The 16763-nt window shown below is 36.6% G+C and overlaps 1 pseudogene; it reads right to left on the reverse strand.

Annotated features, from left to right (window-relative positions):
• Positions 1-430: 430 nt before the first annotated feature.
• LOC149140400 (putative carboxylesterase 18) lies at positions 431-16159 on the reverse strand (annotated as a pseudogene).
• Positions 16160-16763: the final 604 nt, after the last annotated feature.

Below are 16763 nucleotides of genomic sequence, written 5' to 3' on the forward strand. Positions count from 1 at the left end.
TTAAAAAATAAACAATATTACATTAAAAATAAAACTTAATTTTTTTAGTATAATTTTTGAATAATATTAAAAAATAGAAAATTTACAAATAAACAATATTACAGTAAAAGGAAAACTTAAAAATTTTAATTAATATCTAAAAAAAATTTAATATAAAATATATTTTTTAATACTTAATATATATAAAACCTAAAATATTAGATATCGTTTTTTTTTAAAAAGAAATGTGCGCACATATATATATAATTTCAATATCATATTTCAACGATCTCTTTGTATATAATAACCAATTAAATTTTAACCTATCGAAACAATTTGGACAGGTCTTATTCTACATAAATAAATAAAAAATACAAAGTAAAAACATGCTTTTCACTATATATTGATTTATCACCGCCACCATATGCATTGTATTTCAATGCAACTAAATTCATTTTCCACAGAATTTCGTCATGAATCAGTTGAGATCTCATATAAGCCTCGACCAGGACTTTAGGTAGAAAAATAGAAAAAATGTGTGGATGCCCTTCCCGTGGAAGAGACGCTCAATGTCTTTGCCAATTTTCCTAAGATTCTCAACGTATCTGAGATTCCAATCCAACAAAGCGTCATGGCTGTCCACCACGACCATCGTTGGGGGAAGGGGGAGGATGGAGATATCATTCGACCCAAATACATTGCAGGCGAGATGGTCCCTGTTGGCACCATAGACATAAATGTAATGCCTTCCAATGCCAGTCAGAGTTGTTGATATTGACGATGGGAGCTCTCTGAAGTCTGAGTTCAGAGGGCGTCCTCTCCTCCCCACCGAAAAATGGGTGCAGAAGCATAATATCCACTATTCTCACTCCCTTCATAGCCATATCCTTCTGCGCCGAGACCCTGCAACCCACCTGGTGAACTATGTTCACACCTGCACTGTCACTCATTAGAAAACAACGAGATAGATCTGCATTACCTGGGAGTTGGGCTCGACCGCTGTCCGTCCTTCTGCGCCGAGACCCTGCAACCCACCTGGTGAACTATGTTCACACCTGCACTGTCACTCATTAGAAAACAACGAGATAGATCTGCATTACCTGGGAGTTGGGCTCGACCGCTGTCCGAGCACAGCCATGTGATGTCACCAAAGCAATCTTTGCATGGAATGGGATATCGATACTGTGGGGAGGACCTACAATCCACATAGATGATTATAACTTCGTGCCTCCTCGCTAAGTGCCTCCAGAATATTCTGTGTAATAGAAAATGGCGAGAGAAGCTAGAGAACCTGCCACCATGGAAGTAGAAGATGACAGGAAAGCGGGACCCCAATTCCTCTTTCTTTCTTTGCTCCTCCGACACCTTCGATTCCCCATCTCGAGCACGAACAGATGAACCCAGACTCCCATCTTGGTATCGATGACGAAGTCCTTGGTGTGAACTCCGTGTGGGCATGCTTGTGGTCTGCAGTCAGCTAATTGAGCTCAAAGCCGAACGTTATAGCATTGAAGTCTGTAGGATGTTGCTGAAGTTGTAGCTCGTCCTCCCCAGCTTGCGCTCGCGTTTGGATTTTAGAAGGTGGGTTAACAAATTCGAAATTCGAATTCGAATTTTAGAGCGCCATTATACAATTCAAAATTTGGAAGATAGTACGCATTAATTATGTGTTGAGTTGACAGCGTGGAGTATACATGGTCATGCCCTTTCATCCATACAAGAGTATGAATAGGAACGATGTATGCATACATCCGCAGGCGGAGTATTGGGTCCCGCGTATGTCACCGGAAACGCGAGGTCGCCCGCCGGAGTTATGTATGCCATCCCACTGACGTGCACCACATACATAGATGGCAAGGGCATTTATGACTCAATATATGGCTGGTTAGCCCTTGCCATTCAACTGGTGACCGATTACGGACGTGGTGTAAAATGATTACAACGATATGATTTTTGCCAAAAAGGGCTCGGTCACATCATGGAGGACTTTAGGTGAAGTGTGCCTTACCAAAGTGACCCGACACCAAACTCCAAAATCTTCATGCCTGTGGGAAAACGGCATATATTTTGACATTTTGGGTGTCTTTCATTTGGGGTTAAAATTAAGAGGAATGGTAAAAGATGTTAGGTCCATATCAATTATGAGGGGAGGGGATTTGAGTTGAAATTGATGTCGGGATTTGACTCGAAAAGAATGGCTTTTTTTTTAGGTTGTAATTGTGTTGGGATTAATTCATGCGTTGGATGTAGGTTTCCAATATATGTCATGTTATAGGATATTTAACACCCTTAATAGATCCAGACACAGTATCCTGACATCCATCCATATCTATGTATAGCATAAGAGCAACATCATTTTTCTGTTGGGTGTTCTCATTGAATGCAATCCAGTGAATATGAAATAAAGATACGCCACTTGTTCTTATCTTGGGATGTGCACCCCTTTTCCCGCCATCAACAAGTCGACAACCTGCAACAATTAGATAGTGGTGTCAAATTAGTTAAGTCAAAATTAAGAAAATACTTTACATTTACGTGGTGCCAAATTACTCTAGATGAGGAAGTTTTGTTTCATTAATCTTCCTTATAAAAGCATGGTAAAAGGATGAGTAGCCAATCATGTCTAACCTGGACAACTCTTTTGAAATCTATAGGTAAAGAATAAGAAGACTCCGCATTTGCATGGTGTCAAACTACTTTAGGTTATGCGGTCATTGCTATCACTAACCCTCGTAAAACGAGGGTAAATGGATGAGTAAAGATCGTACATGTTTATTAACTCAGAGTCTTGATCGTACGAGTATGACCAACCAATCCGTCAGAAATCAAAGCAGTCGAATCGCCTCCGCCTAGCAATCGATCCATCAGACACCCAAAAAAACGTCAAATCATTTCTGTCGGATTGAAAAATTGGGATGCCCATGTATGTATGTCGTATGGGACTGGTGCATTAAATATCCTATAGCATTGTAAATAAGGCTTTTCATTGGATGTAGGGATGAAATTTGATGGTGAAGGGTGATTTGTCTATTAAATATAGAAAATGTTTAAAATGGGTATTAGAGTTGTAGAAACCATTAAATTTGACAGGTGCTTTCGATTTGAAATTCCTACCGTGGTTGGATGGAAAAATGATTTGCCCAACCGTGGGATGTTGTCATTGAGATTATACGAGATTCAGCCAAGCCTAGATAACCCTTGAGACAATTTAACAACCACAAATAGTTCCCACTTTCAACTCCTCTCCATAAAATTTGAACCTGAAACATGTGGGAAATAAACTCAAATTAAAAAGATTAACCTTAATTAAAATATATTAAGTCTCAATTAATTTAATTCTATGATTTAGCGTCACCTTCATTGTGTATTAATTTAACCATACTTTTAACATTATACTAGTAAAACAAAAAGCTACAACATCTAAAACACATTTAAAAAGCCCTGCCTTTGAATTTATAGCAAGTTTGAGTTGAGTTATAACTAAAATGCTCACATTGAAATTGTATATAACCTTGCCTTGAATTTATTGCCAACAACATTGAAATGGTGTATAACCTTGCCTTGAATTTTATTGCCAACTTGAGTTGAATTATATTAGAATACTCACTTTGGAATTTCCTATAGCCTTGGATTGAGTTTATAGCTAGCTTGAGTTGAGTTGTAACTAGAATTCCCCTAGTGGAATTATCTATAGCTAAATGTAACTTCAAGAATTTGAAATTTTATCCTAAATAATGGAATCCACATTTGCTTGTGTAATAATCTTTTTAATATTTACATAATTTTCATGATAATGTGTTTTATAAATTTTGATTTTTTTATTAAAATATTATAACGTATTAAATAAATAATTATTTTAATTTATTTTAATTTTAAATTTATTGTGTCAAAAAACTAAATTTCTCGAAATATAAATTTTTTCAAAAAATTATATTATTTAACGTATTTAATAAAAATTTATATGGATTAAAAAAACACATAATAAATAAATATTAATATTACATGAGAGACACCAAAAATAAGTTAGATAAAAAGTGATACCAAGAACATGAATATCCACAAATCAATGAACAACTCAATAAAAAAAAATAAAGTATATAGAGATATATTGAAATGATCCTAGTAATTATACTTATTTACTAAAATTGAACTTGTATTTTCTTCATAATTCATAATTCTTTCATGTAGAAAATTCAGGAGCAATGATTCTACCCATGTGATCATTGCTTCTACATTGATCTATCATTCACCCTTTTATTCTATCCTCATAAACGTTCCAAGATTTCAATTTTCCATGTTGTTTGAAATGATCTTGGTACAATTATAAATATCTTTGGGGAAAATTTAGTTACAGTCAACTATAATAATGTTAATGAAAGGAAATGATGGGATTGATTAATACTTCTCATGCATGGGATATAATAGTGAAAACATGAGATGTATCCCTACCAACTCAAAGCACAGAGGTGGCTCAAGTCTATGGTGTTTGAACATGATTGAAATACATAAATATAAACCGATGTAATGGTGGTGAAGAAGATAGTATCAGCAAGTCGGTCATGGGAAGGTGGTACATTAACATGGGCACTACATAGTTGGTTTGTGAAAGTAGAATGGGTTTGTTATTGCCAACTAGGATAGATGGTGGTATGGTCATTGGCATAAATTTAATTAATTGGTAACCAACCAATGGGAAATGGACTTATTGTGGGTGATATTACCAATAATGTTATAATTATTCAACAATAAAATATTTTAAATTTGGTATATAATTGTTACAATAAGTATTAATGGTATATATTAAATATTACATATTAAAAAAAATTAAAGATTGAATTAATATATTTAATAATGGAATGTTTATTAAGCTTTGGATAGACGGTGATCGGGTACTCTCTTAAAACACTTTTTGATGTGAAGTTATCGGTTCAATTCCCCTCCCCGAAGTGATATATTGGACATGATTATGACATAGTCTCACTAGGCTTACAAAAAAAACATATTCAATCATGATTTAAAATTAACACTTTATAGTCATCCATAATAATAATATTTAATTATATATTTTTAAATTTTTTTCATTATTTTCAAATTAATTAGAATATTTAGAGTTTATATTTATTGTAGGTTTTAACCTTATACAATTAATTGTTGTAATTAAATTTTCAAAAAATAGAAAATATCAAGGAGCATAGACATATTTAACACTAAGATTGTACCCTAGTGATATATGGGACATGATTATGATGTATTCTCACTAGGCTTACAAAAAAACATATTCAATGATGATTTAAAATTAACACTTTATAGTCATCCATAATAATAATATTTAATTATATATTTTTAAATTTTTTACATTATTTTCAAATTAATTAGAATATTTAGAGTTTATATTTATTGTAGGTTTTAACCTTATACAATTAATTGTTGTAATTACATTTTCAAAAAATAGAAAATATCAAGGAGTATAGACACATTTAACACTAAGATTGTACCCTAAAAATTTAAATTGGAAAAACTAGATTTTTTTTAGTATGTTATATTTTTATAATACCAACCTAGATCCATCTTAAATTCTAGATCTACCAAAGTTCCAGAAGGATTGAATCTCTTTTCACTCCAAAAAAGATTTGGATCCCTCTAGGCTAAAATTAATAATTTAATTTTAATTTTAATTTTATTTCTACTAATTCAAAACATTTATGAACATTGCATTACATTACAACATCCCTACCATACACATCTTGACACAATTATAATAAAATATGCATATCATACAACATCTATAAACTTCCTATCCATTAACAATAGATTACAATACAACCATAGTTCCTTAATTGGAATTACATTACCATGGACCACAATATTAATGTGTCATAAAACTGCCAAAAAACAAAAACTATATATAGTAACCCACCAATAACAAATTAAAAAAAATATCTAACTTTATTTATTTTTTAGGGCTCTGCCCAAAACCCTTTAACAAGAGAGCTAATACCTTTTTTAACCCTCCATTACACCTTATACATGTACACATCACAAATAAAATTAATAATTTAAAAAATATAACACACATCCAATATTTAATATTTAAAATACATGCTTAAATAAATATTGAAGAACAATATTATTTTAAATATTAGTAATTAATTATGATATAATTTTTTTTTCAAAATTTAAAAATAAATAAATAAATTATTTTAAACCAGATGATGTATTTTTTAGACGATAGGACATAGCTTAGCTTTTAAAATCTTCTCACTAGCATTAGTCTCATAAATATCTGTGTAGCTTCTCCTTCCATTCCTATAATATGATGTAACATCATTGTATAGTGTGTTTTTTTTTTAAGGCTTTGATATGTGTCATTTTATGAATATTGTTTTGATTTGCATCACATTAGTCTCGATTATGCATTGGAACACAAATATTTGGCAGCTGATTAGCATCATATTGAAATTAAATTCATTAACTTTGTGTTGGATTATAATAAATTTTGAGTTGCACTATCATCGTATTTACATTGTATTTAATGCCAAATTTGTGTTGTTTTAATATTGTATTTATGTAAAAGATTAAATGTCACTTACATCAAACATATATTGTAATCATATTAATATCAAGTTAAGTCGATTTGTTTTGGTTTAACTTCATATATGTTAGGTTGTAATTATTGAATTATTTTTTATATATGTTGTAATTATTGAATTATTTTTATTTTAATAATTTAATAATTTTTATTGATTAAATATTATTATTATTATTATTATTTTATGGTTATTATATTTAATGTTTAAATAGTGATAATATTAATGATTTGTATGTATTTGTTTTACAACATATTAATTATAAGAGATATATATTTAGTTATAAATGTAAAAGTTGTAAAATTTTATGATATTAATATTTAATCTATTTAATTTATGGAAGTAATAAACCATGCACATATATATAGAAAAATGAAGTTTTAAATTAAATTATAAAATAATTATGTATTTTTTTTTACATGGTAAGTAAGAGATATATGACAATAAGGAATGTCAATTTTGTATACAATATTGGTAGCCACCTACGTATTTCACTAGCTCATGACACAATTTTTATATTTTTGGTAGTTTTTTAGGTCGTGAAATTCTAGAGCTATTTTGAGGCCCTAAACGACTTTTTGGGGGAAACAAACCAACGATGGTTGAAAGTTGTTCTGCTCGAATATACCTTTCCAATGGGCTATCGTGTGTGCTAAATAGAGATTGTATGCCAAAGTTACGACCCCGGGAAGATGGCATTCCAACTTACCCCATTGGGGTCCATAAGCCTTTAGTGCTTCATCTCCTAGGGTTAGGGTTTTGGATGTTTAGGGTTTCTCATTATTTCTTCATGATAAAAAGGTCTCTAAACATCATTGTAAAACAATTCAAGAAGGGGTGTAGCAGTCACATCTCTTCTCAGAGATAAACTACCACCATTCAAGCTAGTTTGTTTTAATTCTACTTGTATACAATTTTCAACATTTTTCATTATTTCATCAAAGTCAAGTTTTATTGTATCTATTTTCTTTTGGTTAGTAATCTATATTTCATTTTTTTCCCTTCATAAACTCGAATCATTATCCATATAAAGAAATGAAATGAATTTGACATTAGAAGATGATTGAATTGTTTGTAAGTGGTACACCACTACCCTAACGAAATATTAACTTTTTGTTAAATATAGCATGAAACAATTTCTATACATATAAGGAAATGAAATAAATTTGATATTTAAACATAGTTGATTGAACCAATTGTAAATACATGGTACACTGTCATTTTAAATAAATGACAATCATGTGCAAAACATAATGTGAAACCACAAATCTCACATAGTACACAACAATTTCTCTTCCATGAGTTAGAATGACAATAAAGAATGGAGCCAGTCAGAAGGGCATATATCATGTATTGTTTTGCCATTGAACACCTTGACTAATGTGTAACTATATTGGTATTTTCTATGGAGGTTTGCTAAGGTGGAGTCATAATATCAACAATTATTAATAGCTTTGGATTAAATTGGAGGTCAATGATCCATGTGTGACATGCCTTTTAAGAGTAGTATGGTTCCTTTTCCATTACGAAAACCTTCACTAATTATGTTAAACCTTGCAAAGTGATGGGGCATGAGTATTTATGCTTCATTGCCTTACTCTTTTATTCAAATACGATTGGGACTCAATCTTATGCTAAGACCTTGCCCATTTATGGAGTTGAAACAAAAAAAGTAGAAAAATAAAAAGCGTTCACAAAGTATACTTAGGGAAATCCAACACATTTCAAATGAAACCTTAATATACTATATGCATCATTGCTCCTTGGCCCTAATTTTATGAAGGAAGGTGGGAGATGAAGAGAAAAGGAGGGGGAAGAGAGAAAGAAAGAAGCAAAATAAGAGGGGGAAGAGGGATAGGGAGAAGAAAATAAGAGGAAGGGGAAAAGTGGCAAGAGGGGGGAAGAAAAGGAGGAAGAGGGACTAGGGGAGACAAGGGATAAGAGAAAGGGGCAAAGGAAGTTTGAAGGAGGAAAAGGAGGAAGAGGGACTAGGGGAGGCAAGGAATAAGAGAAAGAGGCAAAGGAAGTTTGAAGGAGGAAAATGAGAAATAAGAAGATTAGGAGGGGGAGGAAGGAAGGGGGAGTTGAGGGTGTAAGAAAAAGAGGAGTGGAAGAGAAAAATGGGAAGAGGGATAGATGAATAAGGATAAAAGGAGAGATAAAGAGGAAGAGGAAGGATAATAGTAAGAGGAAGGACAATCCTACCTTCCTCTCCCTCCTCTTACTATTCTCCTTCCTCTTCCTCTTTATCTCTTCTCCCTCTTCTCCTCTTACTATTTTCCTTCCTCTTCTTCTTTATCTCTCTTTGTATCTTGCTTCCACTTTTCCTCTTCCACCCTTCATTTGCCTCTTTCTCTTATCCCTCAACCCCTTACCCAGCATTTCTCCTTATAAGGTTTTAACCATGTACAATTAATTATTGAAAATAAATTCTTTGACAAATCAAAAAAAGTGCAATGAAAAGCACACACATTAACATAACAAGTTTATCCTATAAACCCAAACTAGGAAACCAACAATACTTTTCAACATATTCTTCTCTACATTATTACAATATAATATATATATCCTGCAACATCCATAAATAGCCAATCCATTTACCTTGGATTAGAATACAACCATAGTTCCTTAACCAAAGCTACAAAACCATGGGAAAAACCATCATGCCACACAAAATTGTTAAAGGTGAAAAATGTGTGCTAAAAACCACCAAAAATAGATGCAAAAACTTCTCAAAAAATCTTTCCCAGAACACACCGAGTGGGAAATGATTCACCCCCTACTGTGACCCCCCTGTTGCACTCGACACAACATACAATGCATAATGATAGTCATGTAAAGAATGTTACACATAACCAATATTTTCTCCCCTTGCTGCTCCTCTTCCCATTCCTCTCCCTCTCCCTCTCCATTCTCTAAAACTCAATCTCATCTCCAAAATCCAACTCCCATTTTTATTATAAATCTACTTTTATTTATTTTTCAAATAAAAAATAAATAATTTTGTTTTTAACCTTTGTTCCATTATTACCCCAAATCTTCCTTGTATGCTCCTATTGAGCAACCCCACCAATCCCTTTTAGCTTCAAGAAGCTTTGCACCACACCCTCATGTGAAAATGAAATGAAGTGAACCCCATTTTTCACTTATATTATAAAATCACTTTTACAAAAACACAAATATTTTATCCTCTTCATAGTAGACATTCATTTACTATTCCAATCAGATGATTGAGCACATACCATATTTATGTTGACCATGTGTCATGTTTCTGCCCTATTTTTTATATAATCCCAGGCGGAGTGTCATATTATTAAAATATATTAATAAAAAATATATTAAAATAATGAATGCAATATTTCATTAAAACTATTATTAAAACAAATTAACTAGTATAGAGATTTATAAATAAATAAATAATTTATTAATAACAAGATAATAATAAAGAATTGAAATAAAAATCATTTATCATGAGCTAGTTGGCTTCCCAACTTAACAACACATGTGATCATATTTATAGCTCCTATTTATCTTCTTTGTAAATCAGTCTTGAGGATAAGTCTTGTTCTAGACTCGAAACATAGACAAATTGAAAATGAAGACTATGGAATATCTGAATTCAAAATGTCAAAAACAACACCACAGAAATCTGCCAACCATTATTATCATATTATTATTGCATGTTATGACTCTGATTCAAATTATGTGTCATCATCACAACATTTTGCATCAGTTAAATATCTCTTTTTCATTGCAATAATGTCTTGACAATATTCAATTTACCATTTATTACTTTAGTGAATTATTATTATTATTCATTTTTTTTTTCCCTTGGAAAAATCCATAATTTTCATTAATGAGCAAAATTACATTTTGTAGATGTCAGTGGCACATACTGTACTGTGGGCTAGAAGCCTATCATGTTGAGTATTCAAAATAGAGAGAGGTGTACTCCACGCAGGGAGACACTGCTCTGAGCTATGATTTTCAAAATGCTTTATGTACTTACTCTACGCAGAGAGTATCAAAAAATAATTGTCATGTGTAGAAACTGCTTGATAAAAAACTTCATATAATATTTATATAAAGACAATATATATATATATATATATATATATATATATATATAGATATATATATATATATATATAGCAAAACTTTATGTCCAGCTCCCATTGAGCTTTACTAATCTGATATTTCTATAAAAGGTCTATGATAATACTGATGGAAGGTTCCATCAGTTTGCTCCAGTATGCTCCAAGTTCCTATAGGCCTGTGCGCTGCTTCCTTGGATAGTAGATCGGCAGTTGTGTTCTGCTCCCTGTATATATGTTGACAAGTAAATGTGTCAAAAAAATTTATGAGTCTGAAAATTTCTTCCATGATGTGTCTCAGAGAAAATGCATGGCAATTTGTAACTTTGTTTATCCAATTGCATATAGTTTTTGAATCTCCAAATAGCTGTAAGTTTCTGCACTATTTTTCCAAAGCAAAGTGAATGGTGTATTTTGCTGCTGAGAGCTTAGCAAAATTGTTCGTCCCTTTGCCCAAACCCATTTGGATTTTGTAAATATGATTTGTTGTAATATGGAGGACAGCTCCTCCCCCACATCCAATGTCTTGAGCTGAGCCATCAAAGTATGCCCAGGGGTGGGATTGGTTTATGCTCTCGGGGATGATATGCCTAGGATTGGGATTTGTTTCCTCCTCTGGAATCTGTTGGTAGTCTGCTAGGATTTGTGCAGTGATGGCCGGCCAGTGGGGGGGGGGAATTTTGAAAGATAATTCTATTTTGGACAATCCAAATGGCCCAACAAGTAAGTAAAGGGATGTTTTTTGTTCTTTCCGAGGATACAGTGGACCACCATCCCTCCCAGGCTTCCTGAATAGTTGTTCCCTGCCACCTAGGGAGTGAAGGTATATGAGAATGAATAGTATTCCAAAGCTCCTTTGTGCATGAGCAAGTAAGAAAGAGATGATTCCCAGTTTCATTGTCGGCTTTACAAAGGCCGCACCAAAAGGGTCCATGAAAAGATCTCTTGATCAAATTTTCTCATGTTGGGATTTTGTGACGCAAAATGGTCCACATGAGGAGCCTGGACCTGGGGGGTGCTTTAAGTTTCCATATACTTCTCCACCAAGGTTCACAATGCGGTGGTTTTAGAGAGTTCATAAGAGTTATGTATCCCTCCTTAGGTGAGTATTTTCCATGCTTCGCATATGCCTAGATAAGCTCATCCTCCCCTTCCTGTATCCTGATATGGGATTCCATGAGTGCCTCTGTGTATTCCTTCCAATGTTGCTGCCATTGTCGAGGGATCTGTAATGTCATCCCATATTTCCAAGCTTGTATCAAAAATGTAGAGCGGCCATTGTCTGCTATTTGGTTAAGGTGTGAGATCCATTTGGAAGTGAGGTATGTTCTAAGCTCCTGTGGGAATCTGTGAGCATTCCCACATCCAATCCAAGGGTCCATCCCTATTTTAATAGCTTCTCCTGACTTTATTCGCCATGTGAGTCCATCCCTGATAAGGGGCATAGCTTGTAGGATTGCTTTCCATATGTTCAATTTTCCAGCTTGTGTCCACTGAGGTTGTCGAATCCAATCCATAAGATTTAAAGGAGCTATGTATTTAGATGTGGCCACCTTAGTCCACAGGCTATGCGATGTGACTAGCTGCCACCCTAGTTTGGCCGCCATGGCTGTGGAGAAAGAGTCTAGTCTTTTGATACCCCATCCTCCCCACTTCTTTGGGAGTGCCAAAGAGTCCCAATTTGACTAGGCAAAAATCCTTCCGGGCTGATTCCCTCTCCACAGGAATCTGCAACATAGGTTTTTAATTCTGGACAATATTCCTTTAGGAATCCATGCTAAAGACATCCAATAAATTGGAGTTGCTTCCAACACTGCTTTTATGAGTATCAGTCTTCCTGCTCTTGATAAATATTTTAGATACCAGATGTTTAGCCTTTTCTCCAGTTTGGTTATGAGCCAGATCCAATCAGCATTCTTATAACCATGTGGTTTTAATCTATAACCCAAATATTTTAATCCCTCGTCCAACTGCAGTAGGTTATAGGGGAATCTTCTCAGGGCATACTGGACCTCGTATGGTGTGCATCCTATAGCCGTTATAGAGGATTTTTCATTGTTAACCAACATGCCAGTGGCTGCTAGGAATATAGTGAATGTATTGAGAAGTGCAGTCACATCTCCTATACTCCCATTTAGGAAAAGTAGCACATCGTCCACAAAGAGCAAGTGTGTTAATGTGCATCCTTCAGTGATGCGGATCCCCCTTAGTCTACCTCTTCGATGTTCCTCCTTAATCAAATGACTGAGACCTTCCATGATGAGTAAGAAGAGGAGTGGGGACAATGGGCATCCTTGCCTGAGGCCTCTTTCGGAGTGGAAGAAAGGAGAGGCTGCACCATTTACGAGAACGTTGTATGATACATTAGTGATACAACTCATAATCCATCTTATGAATTCAAATGGGAAACCCAAGTGCGTTAAGAGAATTCTGAGGTATAGCCAATTGACTCTATCAAAGGCTTTCGAGAGGTCAACTTTCAGGACCATACCCTTTAGCTTGTGGGTCTGGATAGAATGTAGAATCTCTTGTGTCGTTCCGACCGCTTCATGTATTTGTCTATTCTGTAAAAATTCAAATTGTTCAGCTGAGATATGGTTGGATAAGATTGGCCGGAGTCGATTTGCTATAATCTTGGAGATGATCTTGTAGATACAATTACATAAGGATATGGGCCAGAAATCATTGAAGGATGTGGGGTTGTCCGATTTGGGAATAAGGGCAATAAAGGTTGAGTTGTAGGCCTCATACATTCTTCCAGAGGCTCTGCATTCCTCTATAACTTGTAATAGGTCCCCCCCAGGGTATCAAAAAAGGCCAGGTAGAATTCCACATTCCAGCCATCCGGACCAGGGCTTTTATCTCACTTAAACCATTTGAGAGTGTCCTCCAGTTCCCTCAGGGAGACCTCCTTTGTCAAATCCCCACTTTCTTCTTGTTCTACAAACCTTGGGAATAGTTGGGTTGTCCTCATTATGTCTCCCAAGGTGGCATTTGGTGGTGACTTATAAATGTTTCTGAAGTGGGCAGAGGCCATAGCTGCCAGCCGGGGGAAGGTGTTCACTGGTTCTCCTTGTTCATCTAATAGCTGCCAAATAGTATTGATAGCTTTCCTCCCATTTGCAAATTTATGGTAGAACTTGGTATTGTCATCCCCTTCCTTCACCCAGATGGCTCTGCTTCTCAATCTCTAGCTCTCTTCTCTGTCCTTCAGAATCTGGTTTCTCTTAGCCAGCAGAGAGGTTATCTGCTCTTTGTGCTCAGGGGAGGAGAAGATCCCTTCATGGTCATTTTCATACTTCTCAATGGCTTCTTCAGTTTGTTTGAGAGTATGGTCTTCCTGTGTTCTCTTCTTATGAGCCCATTTCTTTGAGAGGCTCTTGAGTTCTTTTAGGTTTTTTGCAAATCCTTCCGATATAGTCCTTTCTGCCACTGGGGGATGATTCCTCCAGTAATTTGTTACTAGTTGGATATATTCAGCATCCCTCAACCAAGCTGCATTAAATTTGAAAGGACCTTTAGGTTTGTTCATACCTCCTCTGATTTCCAAATAGATTGGCCTATGGTATGATATTCCTCCAGAGCCCACCCACTATCTATATCCCTGTCCCAAGGTTAGCATATGCTCCTTAATGATATATCTATCAAGTCTTCTAGAGAGACTGTCCGCTCCTGATCTGTTGTTCCTCCAAGTGGGAAATATTTTTGGGGAGGGGATATCTATGAGATTATGATCCTCCAGTTTGGCCTTGAAAAAATATGAGAGGATATCCCTTTGGGCATTGTGTCCCCATGATTCCGCAAAGCCAATGGAGAAGTTTAGATCCCCCCCCAGGACGAGATTGTCCTTTTGAAGAATGTGAGAGTCTAGGAGTCTGCTCCAAAATTCCTCCCTATTGTGATAGGGGCCATATATATTTATGATCCTGAGCTCAATATCAAGTTCTAAGGAATATATATCTGCTCATAGGTGGCTCGAACTCCCCAACATATTACAGATTCTGATAGATTGATTTTTTACCCCTAGCGCAAGACCCCCTAACCTCCCTGATGCATCTAGGGTATGGAAAGTCCATCCAGGTAGCTAGGATTCCAGGAGGTGGGTAATGACACAACCCTGGCCTAGGGTTTCTTGTAGAAAAAGAATATCAATGGGTTCTGCTGAGAGCAGTCTCCTCATGGCTAATTTTTTTGTAGGGCTAGCCAACCCTCTACAATTGAAGGAGAGAAATTTCATGGAGGAGGGGGCTCTTGGGTATTCACTGCTCTAAGTACCCAATCGATGGCATGTTGTTTGCCCAAAACAATCTCTTCCCCAGCTTGTAGCTTAGCTTTGGATAGGGAGGAGGGTCTGCCTCTAGTCGTCTTTAGAGGAGGGGGAGAGGTGATGAGGTCGATACCTAGAGAGTCAGGGGCCTGAGAGCAAAACTTGGCTTTGGTGGGGTATCTAAAAGGTGGAGGGTTGGAATGAGGGTGAGGATCAAGTAATTGGGAATTTGGGGAAGGATTATCAGGGAAAGAGGGTTGAGTGTAGGAGATGGTGAGGGAGTTGGGGGGGGGAGGGTTTGATGGCGCAATCCATAGCCTTGGGGGGGTTGAAGGTGTGAGAAAAAGACTGAATTGAATTGAACTGTTCATAACTAGTTTCAATGCAGTGCGAAGATACATTAGAGTAAACAGAGGAGGAGTTTGCAGTCGACATACCCGTAGAGAACGTAGCTTTAGCAGCTGCCCTTGCTCTGGTAAGAGGCGAAAAGGGTGCTCCGATGGGTGCCTTTCCCCGCTTCTTTCTGGTCTCCTTTGTGGGCACAAGTAATGCATCAGCGTGTGCCAGATTTTCTACCTCTTCCCTCCCGATGGGTTATTATGAGCTTGTGCTTTGTTCTGCATTATATACTTCCCCCTATCTCTTGCCCTTTCCTTCTTGTTCAGCGGACAATCTTTGTACAGGTGTCCCACCTTGTGACAACGTCTGCAACATAAAGGGACATCTTTGTAGTCTAGGATTTTCTTTCGAGAGAAGGATTTCCACTGTAAGGTGATGTGCTCCTGTAGACCGCCCCGAGTATCCAGGTGAACGAGAATCCTGGCATATGTCATCATAACTAAGGCTAGATATGTTCTGTCGTGGTCGAGATAGGTTCCTAGAGTGTTGCCTATGCGACGGAATATGTCCTTTGACCAGAATTGTAGGGGCAGCCCTAATTTCCGAACCCATATAGGGTCGACTCCTATCTGTTCTTTTGCAGGGTCAAAAAGAGGGTTCCATCGCTGGAGAAGAACTGGAGCATGCTCAAAATGCCAGAAAGATGACATGACCCAGTTTGTGTGCTCGACTCTGGCAAAACGTAGAGCAAACCATCCTCTAACAAAGGTTTGTACGGTTGGGAGGTCCACCAGGTGCTGCCCCCATACCTCCGAGGTCCACATCTTAAGCCTAGCCACTGTGTAACTACGACCGCAAATTCTTCCTACCAGAACCCGGTCCGTCGTGTCCATGGTGTCACCCCACTGAATGTCCTCCCTGAGTCTGAGGATGACGTCCTCGCTTCGGACCTTGAAGCACTTCCTTTTTTCCCCTCCACGTCAACTCTTCAGGGTCCTCTGAATTATCCCCTGGCTAGTTAGGGTTTGGGTCAGGGATTTCAGGGCAGGGGTGTTCGGCCGCTGGAATCGATTCCGAGAGAGGGGGTACCGCCGCGTAGCTGCCCGATGGAGGCGCCTCAGGTACCAAAACTTGTGGGATTTCCTGGGCCGGGGTGTGGGTTCTCAGAGGGTTGGTTGAAGATTCACCAGGGTGGGATGAGAGGGGGGTTTGAGAGCTAGTTGCCTCAGGATTTGGGTGGAGGCAGGCAAAAACAAAAGTGGTAGGTGAGGGTGACTGCGGCGGCAAGGGAGGAAATAGCCAGATCAGAGGAGGCTCCGAGAAAGTAACAGTGGAGCAGGAAGGTCCAGAAATGGAAGGAAGACCCATAATGATAGCTGACAGGTTGTAGCAGAAAGGAAGGATTTCGTCCGTGGTGGAGCGAGGGGTTTTCCAGATATTGACATTCTCCAACGGGTCTTCCGAGTAGTCTACTAGGTCAAGTTCCATACCTGTTCC

The sequence above is a fragment of the Pinus tabuliformis genome, chromosome X (assembly GCF_031772625.1).
Source record: "Pinus tabuliformis cultivar Carrire ecotype Pingquan chromosome X, CPIR1, whole genome shotgun sequence".
NCBI classification, from domain to species: domain Eukaryota; kingdom Viridiplantae; phylum Streptophyta; class Pinopsida; order Pinales; family Pinaceae; genus Pinus; species Pinus tabuliformis.